Genomic DNA, 19,485 nt, shown 5'->3' with positions numbered 1-19,485 from the left:
TTCTTGTTCTTGTTCTTGTTCTTGTTCTTGTTCTTGTTCTTGTTCTTCTTCTTCTTCTTCTTCTTCTTCTTCTTCTTCTTCTTCTTGTTCTTGTTCTTGTTCTTGTTCTTGTTCTTCTTCTTCTTCTTCTTCTTCTTCTTCTTCTTCTTCTTCTTCTTCTTCTTCTTCTTCTTCTTCTTCTTCTTCTTCTTCTTCTTCTTCTTCTTCTTCTTCTTCTTCTTCTTCTTCTTCTTCTTCTTCGTTAAAACATCAAATGTGTCATCCTATTCATCACTGAAAACAAATTTGTCTCTTGATTGAATCAAAAATACGTTAGCTAAATAAAAAAAACAGTGTATGAGTTTGATAGATATTCTACATACGCTAAAGCTATTTTCCTTCAGTTTTAGAGTTTTCAGTAATATTAAAAATATTAAATACTTTTGTATCATCATCTGTTCAGATGAATATATGGGATTTCTTCGTTACTCAGTGTGATAAATTACATTAGATTTTCTAAATTTTATCTATGTAAGTGGGGTTGCAGCTTGGTGTTAGAATAACTTGATTATCATTGGTGAAGCCGGTGTTATATCTTCAGGAAAACACACACATAGGAAAGAGGGAAAAAGGAAAATTATAAACTTTCCTTCATTTCTGATACATAATCTCTACTGTTTAGGATTTTTTGCCTTTCTCTTCATGAATAAAATTACTATAAATACATTCTCATTTTGTCATGGGGATTATGAAGATAATTAGGAGGTGCTTCTTCTTTTTTAAAATTTCTCTAGTAGTCAAATAAGAGCTACATTGGGTGAGATGGTATATACTAATTATTTCAGCTTCTCAGGAGATGAAAACAGGAAGATCACAAGTAGAAGACTAATCTGAGCTAAACATAGTCTATCCTCGCAAAAAAAATAAATAAAAAGAAAAAACAAAATAAAAACTATCAACCAAACAAACTAAAAAACACCATGTGAATAAAAAGGCTTGGGGCATACTCAAGTAGTAAAGGACTTGTTTACAATGGGCAATTTTCCCGGTTTGACACCTACCAATAAGGGAAAAAAGAAGGTATTTTCTTTGACAAAATTGCCCATGAAATATTTGGTTGGAATGGTTTATTTTCCCTTTCATCTTTTTCCTTTTCCTTTCTTTTATTTTTGAGAAGTACTTTTGGTATAACACATGCTATACGAGGTACTCAGGAGGATGATATCTAAGGATCACGGTTCAAGACCATCCCAGGCAGGAGAGTCATATATATATATATATATATATATATATATATATATATAATTTGCCACCAAAAATAAGCTACAATCTGTACTTTGGCTCATGCTGTTGAATGGTAGTCTCAAACAGAAATCTTGGAACAGCAACTAAGCCCTAAGTTGAAGTCCTATACACACATTTCAAAACACAAAAAAACACAAACTAAAAATGATGGGAAAAGAGAAAACTAAAGTTTCAAAATGAGCATGGGTTTTTTTTCATATGTGTATTCCTAGTTAATCAAGGTTCAAAGCTAGACTGGGCAAGAATGTAAATGCAACTCTTACCCCCATCTACCCAGTGTAGATATGATTGTAGTTGTAAAGCACTGTATTTGGTGGAAAAGCTAAAAAAAAAACCTGTTTGCTGACCCAGAGATCAATTCCTGGTGCTAAAAAATTGTAGGAGAAGAGAAGAAAGGCCAATTGTAAATTTAAACATAAGCCTGGTGCTTGTTGATCATGGCTGTAGGCCTATTCATGAGGCAGAAATATAAGGATCAAGTTTCAAGGCCAGCCCAAGAAGCAAAGTCCAAGAGACTTTGTGTGTATGTGTATGTGCATGTGTGTTGTATGTTTGTGAGTGTGTGTGTATGTGTGATGTGTGTGTTTGTGTCCTAGCATTCTCAGATTTTGGGTGGTTCATTGGAGATAAGAGTGTCATGGATTTCCTGCGCAGGCTGCTTTGAAACATGGTCCTCAGATTTCAGCCACCTGATTCAGCTGTAAGTTGAGCTTTGGCTTAAGTGGCAGAACTGGGCAAATATTTTCTGGGATTGCACCTAAACCCTGAGTTCAAGCCTCAGGACATGCACAGAAGAAATAAAGAAGAGTAGAAGTAACCAAGGAAGAGTGAGTGACAAAGTCTTAAATAAATCAAGCATTTGTGGCTGATACATGTTTTACTAGTTATTCAAGTGGCTTATATCTGAGGATGATGGTTCATGGCCAGCTCTGGCAGAAGAGTCCATGAAAATCTTGTCTGTAATTAATCACTTCCCCCCACCAAAAAGGGCCCAAAAGTTATGGTATGTCTCATGTAATAATGGATAACCTTGAATAAAAACTTCTGAGACAGAATATGAGCCCCAATTTTTAGGCCCAGGAACAGCACACACATGTAAAAAAAAATAAAAAGTAAACAACAGTAGGTAGAGGTAAGCATATATTAAAGTTTTAAAATGACACAAGGGTTGTTTGTCCTGTGTATAATCCTTACTACATAAGAGACTGACATCTGAGGATTGTGGTATCAAGTCAGCATGGGCAGAAATGTGCTTGAGATGCTTACCCCAGCTAACTAGCACAAAGCCCTGAACAGCAACTGAGGTGGTAAAGCAGCAGCTTTTAGTTAAAAAGCTAAGAAATAATTCCCAGAGCCAGAGGTCAAGCTGCATGACCTCTAAAACTTACAAATAAAAACAATAAATAAAAAGTACAGTGGAAGAAGAGAAACTGAAATATGAGGATCACAGTTTAAAGTTAACGCAAGCAAGAAAATCCATGAGACTTTCTCTGTGTGTTTGCATCTGTGTGCCATCTTGTGGCTTGTGTGTGCCATCCTTGAACTTGTGCTGCTTTGTTCAAGGGTAGAGCTCTACCATTCCCAGCTAATCAGTGGTTAGTTGGAGGTCATTTTCTCATTGACTTTCCTTCACAGGCTGGCTTGATTTATGCTAGGCTTTTTATCAGACTCTTATCTCCAACTAATTGTCAAAAAGAAAAGAAAAGAAACTGGGAATGGAGTTATGGCACAAGTGGCAGAACTGGGCAATCAATTTCTGGGACAGCAACCAGGCCCTGAGTTCAATCCCAAGGACAATCACAGAAGAATTAAAGAAAAGAGGGAAGAAGTGCAGAATGAAGATCCAATGACAGAGGTTTAAATAAATCAAGCATTGGTTGCTCACTGATGATCTATCAGCTACTCAGGAGGATGAAATCTTAGGATCACAGTTGAAGGCAAGCCCAGGTAGGAGAATCTATGAGACTCTCATGTCTCATTTGTCTCCAAAAATATGCCAATAGCTGTGCTCTGGCACATATGGTAGAGTTCTAGCCTTAAACAGAAAGCTCTGGGACAGCACACATGCCCTGGTGCTGATGCCCTAGCACAGACACTTACAAAAATAAAGAAAAAAGTGCACAAATTATAAAAGATGGGAGAAAGTGAAAATATTGGTTTCAAAGTGAGCCATGGGTTGTTGGTTTATGTGTATATTCATAGCTACTCAGAAAGATGAAATATGTGGATCACAGCTCAAAGCCAGCCTGGACAGAAAAGTCATTGAAATTCTTTTCCCCAACTACCCAGCAAAAGGTGGAAATGAAGGTGTGAGAGTAGTTATAAACTACTGAAATTTGGTGAAAACCCTGGGAAACAGTTCCCTGGTCCATAATTCAGCCCAAAGTCGACCAAAAACAAAACTGAGAGAAGAAATAACCATTTCAGATTTAAAAATAAGCCTGGGGCTAGTGGTTCCTGCTTATTATTTTAACTATTCAGAAAGCTGAAGTCTGAAGATACATTTTAAGGCCAGTCCAAACAGGAAAGTCCATGGAGCTTTTATACTGTGAATGCCAAACTGTGGCTTTAATTTGTGTAGCAGCTCTATCACTCCTACAGTCTTTGTAGTTAGTTGATTAGAAAAGTCTCATGCACTTTCCTGTCCAGGATGGCTTCAACTTCAATCCTCAGATTTCAGCCTCCTGTGTCTTGCTGGGCTTTACATGAGATTCTTATTTCCAATTAATCACCAAAAGGATGAAAAATAAAACCTGGTGATTGAGCTGTGGCTCCAATGGCAGAAATGAGAAAATAATTTCTGGGACAGCACTCAGACCTTGATATTAACTTCAGGTCCAACACACAAAAAGGAATAAAATAAATGTAGAGAAGTTAGAAGAGCCAATTTCAGAGTTTAAAATGATCCAAGCATAAGTGGCACACACCTATGATGGTAGCCACTCAGGAAGCTAAAATGTGAGGATCACAGTAGAAAACCAGCCCAGGTAGGAGAATTCATTGACTCAACTCTAAGTAGCTACTTAAAACAAAAACTAATAGCCACAAGTTTTGCAGTGGCTCATGCCTTGGTGTGCTAATCTTGAATAAAATCTTCTGGGACTGTACATGGGCTGATTTTTAGACCTAGGACCAGCATACACAAGGAAATAAAAATTACAAATAAAAAGGTGAAGGAATGGCTGGAAATGTGGCTTAGTGACAGAGTGCTTGCCTACCATGTTTGAATCCCTGGGTTTGTTTCCTCAGTACCTCATAAATAAAAAAAGGCTGGAAGTGGCATTGTGGTCAAGTAGTAGAGTTCTCACCTTGAGTATCAGAAGTTCAGGGGCAGTGTCCAATGCCTGAGTTCAAGCCCCAGGATTAGTAAAAAGAAGAAAAACTGTGAGAAAATCTAATTACAGTTTCAAAATGAGCCATGAGTGAATTTTTGGTCAATATGTATAATCCTATGACTCAGAACGCTGAAATCTGAAGGTTGTTGTTCATAGCCAGCGTGGACAGCAAAGTACATAAGTCTGCAACTAAACAGCAAAAAACGCCAGAAATAAAGCTGTGGTTGTAGTTGTAAAGCACCAGCCTTAAACAAAAAACCTATTGAAACAATGCCCTGGCTCAGAGATCCAGCCTCAGGATCACAATGATAAAATTAAATGGTTGGGAGTAAAGAACCCAAGACTGTTGGCTCATGTCTGTAATTCTAGAAATGCAGGAGGCTGAAATATAAGATCCTGTGTAAAGGCAAACCCAATGAAAAAATTCCAGGAGACTGTTTTGTGTGTGGTGGCCACAGTGGGGATAGGTTTTTGTTGATTGATTGGAGATAAGAATTTCATGGATTTTCCTGCTCAGGCTGCTTTCAAACCATGATGGACAGATTTCAGCCTCCTGAATCAGGCCAGGCCTGGCATGAGTTCAAGCTCCAGGAACAACACACACAAAAACAACGAAATAAATGAAAAGAAGGGTAGAAGAGATGAAGTAACAGAGGTTTCGATGAGCCAATCATTGGTGGCTCATATTTGTAATTCTAGATACTAAGGCTGAAATTTGAGGATACTGTTTAAAGCTCAGCTCAGGTATAGGTGTTCATAAGATGTATGTTTGTGTGTGTGTGTGTGTGTGTGTGTGTGTGTGTGTGTGTGTATGTGTGTTTGTGCCAGTCCTGGTGCTTGAACTTGCACTATTTTGCTCAATGATTGACTACTCTCAGATTTTAGTGGTTAATTGGAGAAAAGAGTGTCATGGACTTTCCTCAATTTCCACCCTCCTGATTCTGGCCTAACTCTACATGATTCTTTTCTCTACAATTAACCTCCCCGCAAAAGCCAAATATTATGTTTGGTCCCATATATGCTGTGAGACAATATCTGAGCTTCAATTTCTACTCCCAGGACAAGCAAAAATGAAAAAAAAGAAAAAAGGTAGGAGCAAGCACATATTAAAGTTTTAAAATGACCCAAATGTTGCTGGTCATATGTGTAGTCCTTACTACACAAGAGACTGACAACTGAGGATTGCAGAGACAAGTCAACCTGGGAAGGAACATGCTTGAGATTCTTATCCCCAGCTAAACAGCACAAATCCTTGAGCTGTAAAAATCCTTGAGTGTAAAAGCTAACATATAGGCCCCAGAGTCAGAGGTCAAGCCACAGGACCAATAAAATTTTCAAAGGAGAGAGGATGGTGAGAGGCTGAAATCTGAGAATCATGGTTCAAAGCTAGCCCATGCAACCCTATAACCATGGGAACAGGTTGTCATCCATGTCAGCAGTTGTACCTGTCACCATACTCTGTAAAACACAAAATACCTCCATGAATTAGACACAAAATAAGGAGTTCACCGAATGCAAGATGCTGTGCACACATGTGTGTAAATATAGATCCTATTTTGAAGTAAGCCAGGCCCAAAGAAACATAGGTCCCATGGTTTCCCTTATTTGCAATATCTAGTATAGGTATGAGTCAAGCGGAAAAAGTCATCGATTGTGATGCTAGGAAAACAAACCCTCAAATATGTATTTTAATGTTTTTGTTTCTTTCATGCATGTGTTTCTAACGCATTTATAAGATTATTTCTTTGTTGCTTTGTATGTCCCTCCCCCACATTGTAACCCCCGCTTTCACTATATTTGATGTCAGTATAACATGTGGAGGAGACGGGGACAAACAAGTCGTTTAAGGATTCAGGTGGACCTGTTGCAACAATGAGAAGTACAAAATGTCATGTCAAAACCAGCTTTACAATGTCGTTGGGGGGGGAGGGGTGGTATAATTGGGTGGGGGGGAGGGGGGAGGCTGGGAAGGGAGGTGAAGGGTAAACAAAGGAGGAGGCTGCAATGCTTGGTAAGAAATGTATGCATTATCCTGCCCATGTAATTGTAACCCCTCTGTACAGTATGTTCTCAAATAAAATAAAATTAAATTAAAAAAAAAAAGAAAAAAGAAAAAAGAAAAAAGCCAGAAGTGGCACTGTGGCTCAAGTGGTAGAGCGCTAGCCTTGAGCTGAAGAGCTGAGGGACAGTATCCAGGCCCAGAGTTCACGCCCCACGACTGGACCCCAAAAAAATAAAAATTAAAAAAGCTAAAAAAAAATATATATAGATCCTATTTTTAAATAATGAATTTATGACTATCATGGCCCACCCTGGGGACCAATGTCAGATCCTGGGAATGGCCTAACTGCTTAGTTGCTCACAGGCTGGTGTGTTCACCTTGAACTGTTTGCCAATTGCTCCTGCTATGCCCTGAGTTCAGATCCCAGCACTACCAACAATTGGATCATGAAGTGAGAAGCCGAATGTGAAACTTTTTTCCCTTTTCTCTGAGAGTCCTGGGTGTCAGGCATGACAGAGAACACATCTACAAATCTAGATGCCATGTGATAGGATGTCATCAATGTAATAAATGGAATGGGTGTCATAATAGTAAAAATCAATGGTAAATAAATGAATAAGACAAAAATACAAGGAACAACCACACCAAACGTGTATGGACTGAACATCCATAGGTAAGTACAAATACAGTCTTTACAATGTATATAAATAGTATGTTTTCCAGGGCTGGGGCTTCAATTCAGGTCTAGAGTTCAGGCCTGACTTTCTTATCTTCAAGTACTGGGAGCTTCCCCTTATTCCATAATGCTGTAAATTTACCCAGAACCTGAGTTCAAATCCAAAGCCTGACAGAATAAACGGGGTGAATTTGCTCTGCAGGGGGCTTGAACTCAGGTTGTGACAACTCTGCCTCAGCTTTGATCATCCTATGCTGGGGTGTAGCCACTGGACCCACAGTTGATCCTGGGATCCTAGACTCCCAGGCCTTGTGTGAAAAAAAATGCACAGAAAAAATGCGGTAAGATGGTCTTTTTACATTTTCTTCCTTTGCACGGTGACCCTCCTGGGTCTGAATGACACTGCTGCAAAGTGTACTTCACCTTGCATTGCTGAAGATTGGTGGACTATTGAGGAAGCCATAGGCCCACGTGGCAAGGTAGGCCCTGATTTCGAATCCCCGTCCTGAAACCAACCAGTGGCAGGAGATACTGAGACTCGTTCCCATCCAACAATGAAATGTTATCAATATCACCGTTGAATGAGTTGATCGTGAATGATGCTCAGGAGACTGAGTATGATTTCAGGAGACTGATTTTATTTAGTATTTATGAAACCTTAAAAGAATAGTATTACTTACAGGAATGCGATGATTTCAGGACACTGATTGATTTACTTATTAGTTTGTTAAGTATGAAAACAATCACATTAATTACATGGAGGCATAATAAATACCTAAGAATTGGTAGGAATGTAGTCTATGTAACAGTATAATAGATAGACATCTCTAGAACTCTATAAAGATATATATTTATTAGCATACTACCATCTGCATGCCAATCTGTTCTTGTTTTGTCAACCCCTGGGGCTTGATCTCAGGTGCTGGGAACTGCGTGTCAGCTCATTTTGCCCCAGAATGGCATGCAGACACTCACCCATCCATGAACTGGGCCTTGTAGGCTGTGAATTCAGATGCCAGCACTCCCAAAAATGAATTGTGGAGTAAGAAGCTGATGGTGACACATGTTTTCCTTTTCTGTGAAAGTCCTGGGTGTCAGGTATGAAGTGAAAAACATATGCAGACCTATATCCTATGTAATCAATGTAATCACTCTTCTATGTCTCATAATAGGCAAAAAAATAAATAGTCAAGACATGAATAAAACAAAAAGTAAGGTGAATAACTACACTGAACGCAATATGTAGTCAACATATGTATATAAAGATAAATCATATATTTAAGATGTACACAAATAGGATGTTTTCTAGTTGTGGAGATTGATTTCAGGCCTAAGGAACAGACTTGAATTTCTTGACTTCAAAGAGGCAAGTTTCCCCTTCCCACACTGTGCAACAGTGTTACCAGACCATGAGTTCAAATCCCAGGCCTGGCAGAAAAAATGACACCTTTATGCTATGTGATGCCCAGTTCTTAGGTATTCCATTATGCCTCCGTTTAATGAACGTAATTGTTTAAATGCATCATAAAGTATTAATTAGAATTGATCAGTGTTCTATAATTGTGTGTAATTTTACCCTAGAATCATTCAAGAACTGCCCAGTTAATCATGACATACATCACATTCCATTGATAATCATATGAATAGGAATGAGTTTCTTCGGATCTCCTGCGATTTGGAAGTTGCAGGACCAGGATTCAAACTGTGGGCTCCAGCTCCCACCTGTACAACCCGACGATAGGGAACTCAAAGGTCTGTCCAAGAACATCAGCAAGACCAATGATTAGGCATGCTCCAGTGGGTCTCAGCAGTCCTCCTTGATACTTACAAGGCTGTGATAGGAGGATCATGGTCAAAGTCATCCTAGGCAGGAAAGTCGTTGAGACCCCTGTCCAATTACAGTGCCAACAAAGCCAGAAGTAGAGCTGTATGGCTCCAGTGGTAAAGGGCTAGCCTTGAGCAAAAGCAGCTCATGGACTGTGTCCAGATCCTGAGTTCAAGGACCGGGACTGGCAACATACAGACATACCCAACAATCTGTGCAGCCATCTGGCTAAAGCAGATCATCATCCTTTCCCCAACTGGATTGGACAGAGTTTCCTGGGAAAGGAGCTGTTGTCATCTTGACTCCATCCATTTGCCTGCATCACAGGATTCCGGCCACACCCCTATTCCGTCATGGTTCTTTTTGACCAATGGGATACCAGAATGGTGGGCACGCCCACATTCCATGTTGCCTGGTAGCACCTGGATACTCTCTGTTGGTTGACACCACTAGCAAGAGTTGAGGAAGGTAGAGGTGGCTGAGTGGTGAGCAAGAGACTCGAGGCCTAGGAGGAGAGGCCTTGCTCAGCCCCACCACATGCCTGGCTGGGCCCCAGCCCCCTACCCTCTTTCCCTCTGGAGCAGCGTTTCAAACCTGGTGCTGCTGGTTCGGACATGAGGTGCCTCTTGGAGTCCTCAAGTAATGGTGCATCACCACCCGGTTTGCAGCCCTGACCTGGTCCTGGCCCCCCTGTTCTCTGCTCCAGGCCTGAGTGTCCACCAAGGCTCTGCCATCATTGCTCGCCCAACCTGGAGCAGCCACCAACAGCTTCTCCTAGCAGCACATGTGAGTGGCTGCCTCACAGGACCTCACCCTGTGACCCCATTCCCCTCCCCCCACAGACCTAGACCTGCGCCTCCCCCATGCCCAACAGTCCAGCCAGGACTCTGCCACAAATGCATCCCAGGGGTGAAGGTGTGTGTTGGCCCGACAATCCAACCCCCATCCATAGTGGCCAGTGTCCCAGGAAACAGGGAGATACAGGGTTGAATGAGGAGTGGGCACTACAGAGCTCCTGGCCTGGAGCTGTGGGAGCCACACAGCAGCACATCTCCACCCTTTCTCTCCCTGGTGGGAACCTGGTGGCTTTAGTCTGAGTTGGGGAGAAGCATGTCCACACCTGCCTTCTGGAGTCTTTTCCTATTTTCTGGGGGTCGGGGTGTTGAATGCAGAAGATAGGCCCCGCTTGCTGTGTGAGCCCTTGTCTTCTGTGCTCAGTCACCCTTTCACCTGAAGAGGGTCCCAGAAAAGCTCAGTAGGGAGGTAAGGTTGCTGGGGGTCATAGCAAAAGGTGAATATCTGGGAGCAGCATCCTCCCCCCACACATACACCCAGCCTGTCCTCTCCTCCTCCAGCTGGCAACAGTTCTTATGGAGTGATCACATTTCCCAGCTCTGCCAGGTTCTGCTGGTACTCCTGGTCCATCTGGTCTCTAACAAACTCAGGAGAGGCACTGCTCTGAGTGTGTGTGTGTGTGTGTGTGTGTGACAGAGAGAAAAAAAACAGAGACCCAGAGACAGAGACACAGAGACAGAGAGACACAGAGAGACACAGAGAGGAGAGACAGAGAGACAGAGAGACACAGAGAGAATGACACAGAGAGACAGAGAGAGATCATCTTTCTCCTTGTATAGACTGACTGTGCTCAGGTGAGTGATCACTTGGTAAATTGCAGGTGCTGCATGGACGAGTCTTCTGTCACCGGTCTGGATGTGTGTGTGTGTGTGTGTGTGTGTGTGTGTGTGTGTGTGTGTGTGTGTATGTATGTAGAAGTGGGTTGTAACAAGGAGGCTGGATGCTTTGGTAACTTCTACCTGCTATTTTTGGGGAGTGCATGGGCTTTGCAGCTGAGTTCTGGGTGCCTGGAAGGGTGAGATGCTTGAAGGGGACTCAGCACTGTTTAATTACAAGAACAAGGGATCTCTGTGGCCTGGAGTTGTGTACTCCCTTGGGCCTGGTTGGTGGCTTGCCAAGGGGACAAAGATCATGGCCAGCACTTAGTAAGGATATGAGCCCTGCTAGTATGGAGAGCAACAGTGTAGGTCAGACTCTAGGTCTTCTCATCAGGATGTCTGATGGGAGAGGCCAACCCTATTTTAAGTCTTCAGCTGTGATCTTCAGATCTAAGCCTCCTGATTAGTAGGATTATAGGCATGAGCCTCTGGCACTGGGCCTTTGGTTCTTTTTGGTATATTAGAGTTTGACCTCAAGGCCTTAGGCTTGCCAGTCAGGTCTTCTACCATGAGAGCCAAGCTTTTCTGTCTTGGGCATTTCCGAGATGGAGACTTAATATGTGCTCAGGCTGGGCTGGATGGAGGTCCTCCTATCTGTGGCAGGCATGCACCACCAGGCCTGGTCCTCTGTAGTTGGGATGGTAGACATGTGGAGCCATGCTCAGTCATTGGTTTATATGGATTGTCCCTAACTCAGTCCACGGCAGCCAATTCATGACCACAGGTGAAGCTCTGGGTTGGGCCTCGAACATAGGCCCTCAATCTCCTCACGGGACAGTTGTCAGGAAACAAGGGATTAATATAGAGGAATCTCTGGAGCAGGGCCAGGCACAGAGGGAGCTTCTGTCAGATACGGTTCTCAGCAATTCTGTGAGCATATGACAGAAAGTTACCTGGAAAGGGCTCAGATCGTGCAACAGGCGTGTGATTATAAAACAAAACATGGCTGTCTTTCTTCATTACCCTACCCACCTGAGGAAGGGGATCCTTTACTGTATTCAGTTTTGCCGCTGGCGAAAACGAGGCATGGAGAATCCAGGTGACCTACTCATGACATCCTGCTAACAGGAAGCTCAGCCTAACTTCTCTGCCATGCTCCCTAGGACAGTGGGTGCTATTCAGTCCACTTCTTGTGGTGCGAAGTCCACTTCTTGTCAGTCGTGGGGCTTGAACTCTGGGCCTGGGCGCTGTCCCAGAGCTCCTCAGCTCAAGGCTAGCATTTTACCACTTGAGTTACAACACCACTTCTGGTTTTCTGGTGGTTCTTTGGAAATAAGAGTTTCACAGATGTTCCTGTCTGCGCTGGCTATGAACCATGATCCTCATATCTCAGCCTCCTGTGTAGTTAAGGTTATAGTCCTGACCCATCAGCACCTGGCTTAAGTGTAATTCTGACCTTCTCTCTCTCTCTCTTTCTCTTTCTCTGTCTCTGCTTCTGTCTTTGTTTCTGTATTTCTCTCTCTCTCTTTCTCTCTCTCTCTCTCTCTCTCTCACACACACACACACACACACAGAGGAACTTATTGAATGGGTGCTGGAAGAGGTGGTCCAGCGTCCCCATGTGGCTGGAACCAAGTTGGCCTTCTCATTCTGGAGGTGGGCTGTGGGTTAGGAGCTCTCTCGCTCAGTCTGTTGTACCAGCTTCATGAGGTAAGCCCCTCTGTGCCCTGGCTAGACCATAAGGTTATTCATTTTCCATCTAGCCTTATTGGACTTAGTATTGTGTTCTACGTCCTTTTCTGGCAAAAATTTCTGGCCAAAATTATGATACAAATTTATGGAATGAAAATGTAATACCATCTTAAGAAAGTTATTTAGGGCTCTGGGAATGTGGCTTCATGGTACACTGATTGCCTAGCATGCATGAAACCCTGGGTTAAATTCCTCAGTACCACATAAACAGAAAAAGAAACACTGGAAGTGATTCTGTGCCTCAAGTGGTAGTGTTAGCCTTGAGAGAAAAAACAACCTGAGGAATAATTCCCTATCCCTGAGTTTAAGCTCCAGGCCTGGCAAAACAAAAACAACAACAAACATTTAGTTAATAAATGCAAAATAAAGAGCCCATACTTGGAATATATAATTGCTCTTTCCATACTGATACCTGACAATAGTCGCTAATTCATGTATTTTACCTATATTAGGATACTGTGTTATAAAAAAAAGTTTTGTTCATTAGGTAACGGAAATTAATACCAGGAATGTGCTTAGATGTCAGGTGAAGATTAATTCTGGAAATTCAAGGATTCCAGACTTTTGAGTGGTCACTGCTAATCACAATGAGAAGGGTAGTCTAAGTGAGATTTGGAAAACTTTTTGGCCAGTTATGGCAAAGGCTGATTAACAGTTGTGACAGAAGAGAAAGAGTAACTCCAGATGGAAGGAATTAATGATAGTAACTAAGGTATAGCAGAAACCATTCCAGGGAACCATTTTTGGTTATTGAAGAACTAGTTATCAATTAGGCTTATTCTTCATTGTCTTTAGCATTCTAAATCTCTTAGGCTAGTTCTTAATCTCTGTGTGATAAATGTATCTCCTTCTATGCTGTTCTTTCATACCTGATTTCCCTTCCTCTCTAAAAATCTCAGTCTTTCTCTATTTCTCTATGAACACTTCCTGATACTAAATACACCTACACAGATGGAAGAGGATGCTAATGTAAGGGTCCCATAGCTCATGAGTCATTAATGTAACAAAATGGAAAAGGAGGACATATTTATTGCTACCTCAATTATTCTGAAAAGCTGCAATGTCACATCATTTGATTCAGATTTCCATTCTTTGTCTACTTAGTGTCATTTACTGCACTAAATGCAAATATGAGCTGGGTGCTGGTGGCTCATGCCTGTAATCCTTGCTACTTAGGAGGTTGAGACCAGAAGATTGTGGTTCAAGCCAACCTGTTAAGGAAAGTACATCAGACCCTTACCTTCAATTAACCACCAGAAACCCAGAAGTGGTGCTGTAGCTAAAGTGGTAGAGTGCTCAACTTGAGCTGAAGAGCTGAGGACAGCGTCCAGGATCCAAGTTCAAGTCCCACAACCAACAAAAAGTGCAAATAAGACTTTAACTTAGTTGTACTGGTAGCTTTAGTGTGGTCTTTTTTGTAAACATTAGGGTAAATGCCCAAAAGTGGGATTGCTGGGTCACAGGGGAGAGAAGTACAAGTTGTCAGGTCCAAAACGAGCTTTACAATGTTAGTGCGGGGGGGGGGAAGGGGGGGAAGGGGGGGAAGGAGAAGGATTGGGATTAGGGGGGGAGGGGGGAGGCTGGGAAGGGATGTGAAGGGTAAACAAAGGAGGAGGCTGCAATGCTTGGTAAGAAATGTACGCATTATCCTGCCCATGTAACTGTAACTCCTCTGAACAGTATGTTCACAAATAAAATTAAATTAAATTAAAAAAAAAGAAATATCTTAATGTGCTCATGACTCATTAAAAAATCAGCTAGAATTAAAAAAAAAAAAAAGACTTTAACTTTCCCCCAAAGTATTGATGAAGTCAATAGTAATCCTCCCAAACAGAGAAAATTATTCCAAAATGATTCAGTGCACCTACTTTCGCTGAGTTATTTAAGTTATGGCTTATTTGCTGGACATAATCTCTTCTTTTAAAATTGTCAAATATTATCTTTATAATAAACTTCATCTAATATTTCTTGGTTCAAAAGAGAAGTCCATAGAGTTGATGTCACTTGACTTTCTTACTGTCTTAGTTCAAAGCCAACCCAGGAAGAAGGAGACTCTTTCAAACTTTTATCCATAATTAAACACCAAATAAGTGGAGTTTTGGCTAAAGCAGTAGAGTACTAGCTTTGTTGGCAGGTGGCAGGAAAGACAATTGTACAGGGGCAGGGTCCAGCCTCTGAGTTCAAGCCCCAGAACCAGCACCAACTAAACAAGCAAACAAAACAAAATCCAGGTATTTCTTTGGGACCCTCCTTACAGGAGTACTGGTCTGAGAAGAGGCTGATTTTGCTGATCATACTCAATGGATCCTCCTGTTTTGTAATACTTATTGCTATGGAAAACTCAGGACCAGACTAAAGGAATTGATAACTGACTCCTGCAACAAGAGAATCATTTCAGGAGTGAAACATGCATCCATAAGACGCTTTAAAACCTCCATATCTTTGTTTCTTTGCAGTAGAACACTTTTAACACAAAGTTATTACCTTTAGTTCTATGCTGGCCTTCAAATGGCACATTGTTTCCTTTTTAAATACTTTCAACTAGAAGTTTACAGACAAGTTTTATATGAGTAAAGAACACTCAAAAAAGTCAGGGACACAGTTTCCTTCAAGCCTTGTATTCTTTTCTTGTACAGTATAAGGAAAGCACAAGTTAACTTGAACTTTGTCATTCCTTTATGTTCAATTCCTCTCCTGGGATCAGTTTCCACATCCAGTATCAGTAACTTCCACTTACTTCCAGTAACAATCTATGGTGCTGCTCCAGATAAAATGAATGTTTTCTGGCTTCATTGAAATAGCACAAGGACACCTTTGAACATGAGGTAACACGTGTTTCAGAGACAACTTAGTAAACAGAAAATATTAAATTTATGTTACTTATGAATACATTATCCATGAGTACATTGAGTTCAAACTTCTTTAGTCCTCTGTAAATTAAGGTGAATTTTAAATGGGAAGAAGGTTCTCAGGTCATTTTTTCTGAATGTATGTGCTGTGCATTAATTTCCCAAGTGTATATGATTTAACAGTAAGAGAAACAATAGCAATAATAGAAAGAGAAATTCTGTGTTTAAGTATAAGGGTTCAATACAATATAGGAGACTCTACAAATAAGGCAAAATTGAAACAATAAAGCCAAGTCCAGTATGTAGATTTATGGGAGTGATATAGAGAAAACATTACTCCTAAGTGGAATATGAAGCATGAGGTCACTCTCTTTCTAAATCATGCTTGCTAATCACGTAAATTGGTAAAAAGTAGAATGGAAGAATGATTCTGTTTCCAATGTAAGTCAGATATAAGAGTATGGACATAACTGGAAAAAGAGTCCATCTTGAGAGAACAGGGATAATATTAGCAATGAACCTAAGATCACATTTCTTTTCTTTCCTTTTCTTATATTCTTTTTTTGTGTTGTTTTTCGTGGCGCTTGAACTCTGGGACTGGGCGCTGTCCCTCTGATACTCAACTCAAGGCTAATGCTCTACCACTTGAGCTACAGTGCCACTTCCAGTTTTCTAGTAGTTACTTGAGAAAAGAGTCTCCAGGATTTTCCTACCCAGGTTGGCTTTAATCACCAATCCTCAGATCTTATCATCACTCAGCTTGTGATCACATTTCTAACAGTGTACACTCAGGATATATAATGTGTACGTTCATCTATCTTTATATGAATTCTTGAGTTAAAAATATGGATTACAGCTTAGTCTCTATACTTGCAAAAATGTTTCTAGTTTAAAAGTTGATACTCCCGGAAAGATAATACCTAAGAATGTAAAGCAGTCTGGGAAGTTCAGTTTGCATCCAGCCTGGGCAGACCAGGCTTTGAGACACTATCTATAATTAACCAGCCAAAAGGTGGAATACCAATCATGAGCAAGATTACTGAATAAGAGCTTGAGGCTTTTGCGTACATAGATATAAACATGCACATACACACAGAGGCACTTTTATGTGCACACATGAATACACAAATGAGAAAATTCTCAGAATATGTAGAAAAGTTAGAAAACAATGGAAAATATGTCGTGAGTAAGACTAGAATCAAGTGATAATTTTTAATATTAGAAAGCCCTCCAGTGAACTTTGTTCAAGAAAGTTGAAACTATTACAAAGGTAGGGACCAGAGATAGTAAGAGAGTCAAGTATTCATTATTAATGGGATGAGATCCATGGAAGAAGGAATCAGAGACCCCTGCAGGTGCATCTGAAAATTTTCATATCCTGTGTCAAATGTTAGAACATCTTTGAAAATAGTATATAAACATTCTGAGCAGTCTAGTGGATAAGATTATAAAAGAAGTTCAGATTTGCTAGTCTGTTTCTAGATTAAATAAACCAACAAACTATGACAGGGCAATGTGATACACGTCTGGAATTCTAGCACTTAGACTAAGACAGGAGATTAGAGAGTGGAGTTACATAGGCATACCTTCCATAGACCAGGTAGTATAATTTTGTCTCAATAAAGCAAGCCAAACAACAAGAAAGGAATACACAGTTCAATTTTGAGCTAATTTCGTCATTATGTTTCAAGAAGTCAAGTTTCCTATTGAAGTGCAACTCATTTATAGTCTTCAGTTGTGTTTTAAATGCTCTCTTCATTACAGAACATTCCTAGATGCAAAATGGTTCATGATTCCCATCCAAAAATTTGCATAAATAAGTAAGCATCATTATGTTGGATTCCAAAGAAATGATGAAGGATTACAAAAGCTTAAGCCTGGAGAAATAGCAAAGTTCATCTAATGTAGGACTTTGTAGACCTTGCTAAATTATAATTTAGATTTAAAATACATATTTTGATTTTGTTTGTAATTTGATATTCTATAGGATACTACAAAATTCTTTTTAAAGAGAAGGTTTAATTGACATTCACAAATGATTCTGACATTTTATTTTCTTAGAATATACTTTCAAGAGAGTTATAATTAGAACTTAGTTAACAGATAATTCGAACATTCATGTATAATATGATAATGTGAATAATTTAGACAGAGTTGCCAGCAAATGGATGATATTAATTTATAAATTTAGAAAAACTGCAATTATTGAGGGTTTGGTATAATATGGTATGAAGAGAGTAATTGTGTGACATCTTCTTTCTTCTACATATATGTAACACAGGAAGTAATTTCCTTAGTTACGTGCCTCTGTATACATTGAGAAAAATGCTAGGTTTGGGGTTTGTTTTCATTTTTGTTTTTGTTTCATTGGTTTGTCCTAGAGCTTGAACTCTGGGCTTGGACACTCTCTGAGCCTGGTTATGCTCAAGGCTCATGCCCTACCACATCAACCTCAGTGGCACTTGTGTCTGGCTTTTTCTGAGAAGTTTATTGGAGATAAGATTCCAAGAAACGTTCCTGCCTGGGTGGGCTTTAACCATAATTTTCTTATCTTAGCATCCTGAATATCTATGATAGTTTAAGAAAGTATAAATATAAATAATATTTGCAAGTGTTCTGATCTCAAGAATACCACTAGGGAAAAATGATGCAGCTCATTTTATTGTGTTGTTCTTTCCATAACAAGGAGGGCATCGCATTAGCAGAGGTGTAGTATTTTTTCACAATAGAAATAAGCTATTCATGATGTGAATGAAGGAATTTTAAGGTGCAGCTTACAAGTTGGAAACTGTTGGGGTAGAATGACATTATGGTATAAATCTTGGGATTGATGGTCATAGAAATAATAGCTTACTGTGATAAACAATTGCTTACTCTTGAAGAATTAATTATTACAAATGCTTCATAGTTGTATCCTCTACCGGAATGTGGCTATTTTTCTGTTGGTTTCTCAATCTGTAACACCCCATTGGAAACTGCATCTATTGCAGAATTTCATACATGCAAACAGGTACTGTTTTGAATCTCTCAGGTATGGAAGTTGAGAATTTAAAAATGAGAAGTTATTAGTCGTAGGAATTTTGAAGAACACATATATTCTGTCTTCTTAACAACTTATTTACTTTTTAAAGTTATGGGTTTCCATAGAATTAAGCTGTTTTCAGTTTTAGTATGAGAAAGTACTAAATTTATTCTTTTTTCAAAATATTGGGAAGTATATTGTGAAAATTTTGTTTAGTTGGGTTACATTCAAGTTGATGGCCCTCTGATAAAGAAGGGGTAATTAATTCAAATTAGATGCCAAATAGTATTGGTTTTTAAGAAGTTCCTACATAAATAATAATATTTATTATACCAAGACAGTGAAATTATATTTTATGCAGCTTATTTTTAAAATTTTATTATCAAAGTGATGTACAGTGGGGTTACAGTAATTGTAAGGTAGTGAATACATAACTTTTCAAACTTGTTACTCCTCCCTCATTTTTCTCACAGTTTTCCTTTACCCCTTCACCTCTCACAAGTTGTAATGTACATTTCCAACATATTGTCGTGTGAGTATTGCTATTACATTGGTTTTCCCCTTGTCCTTTGTCTCACCATTTTGTTGTTCCTCTTCCCTTCCCTAATTAAGGTAAATGTATACAGACTACAAAATCAAATATAGCAGGGATAAACTATATGGGAAAACTCAATGAAAACAGAAATCACATAGTACATCAAAAACAACAACCACAAATGAAAAAATCTGTTTCCATATCTTGGAGTTCATTTTGCTCAGCATATGCTTATATGGTCATATATACGCATAACAAAGTGAATAGAAAATAATAGTTGCATGAACACTATATCATGAGAACAACATGTTAACTTTTTGATGGTTAAGGTAGAATCAGGATAGGTGAATTTGCAGTTCTGATAAAGGAATTTCAAAGGAGTTTTAAAGTTATGACAGGTAAATTTTAATCGTTCATAATTCTTAACAACCCAGCCAATTAAGAAAATTTAAAATTGCCTGGGAGAATAGGCTTTCATGCAAAGAAATCCATGGAGACTTAGTAGAGAGGGTGCAATGTGGGTGAAGATGGC

Source organism: Dipodomys spectabilis, unplaced genomic scaffold (assembly GCF_019054845.1).
Source record: "Dipodomys spectabilis isolate Male_0828 unplaced genomic scaffold, ASM1905484v1 ptg000111l, whole genome shotgun sequence".
Classification (NCBI taxonomy): Eukaryota; Metazoa; Chordata; class Mammalia; order Rodentia; family Heteromyidae; genus Dipodomys; species Dipodomys spectabilis.
This window is presented reverse-complemented; position numbering follows the sequence as displayed.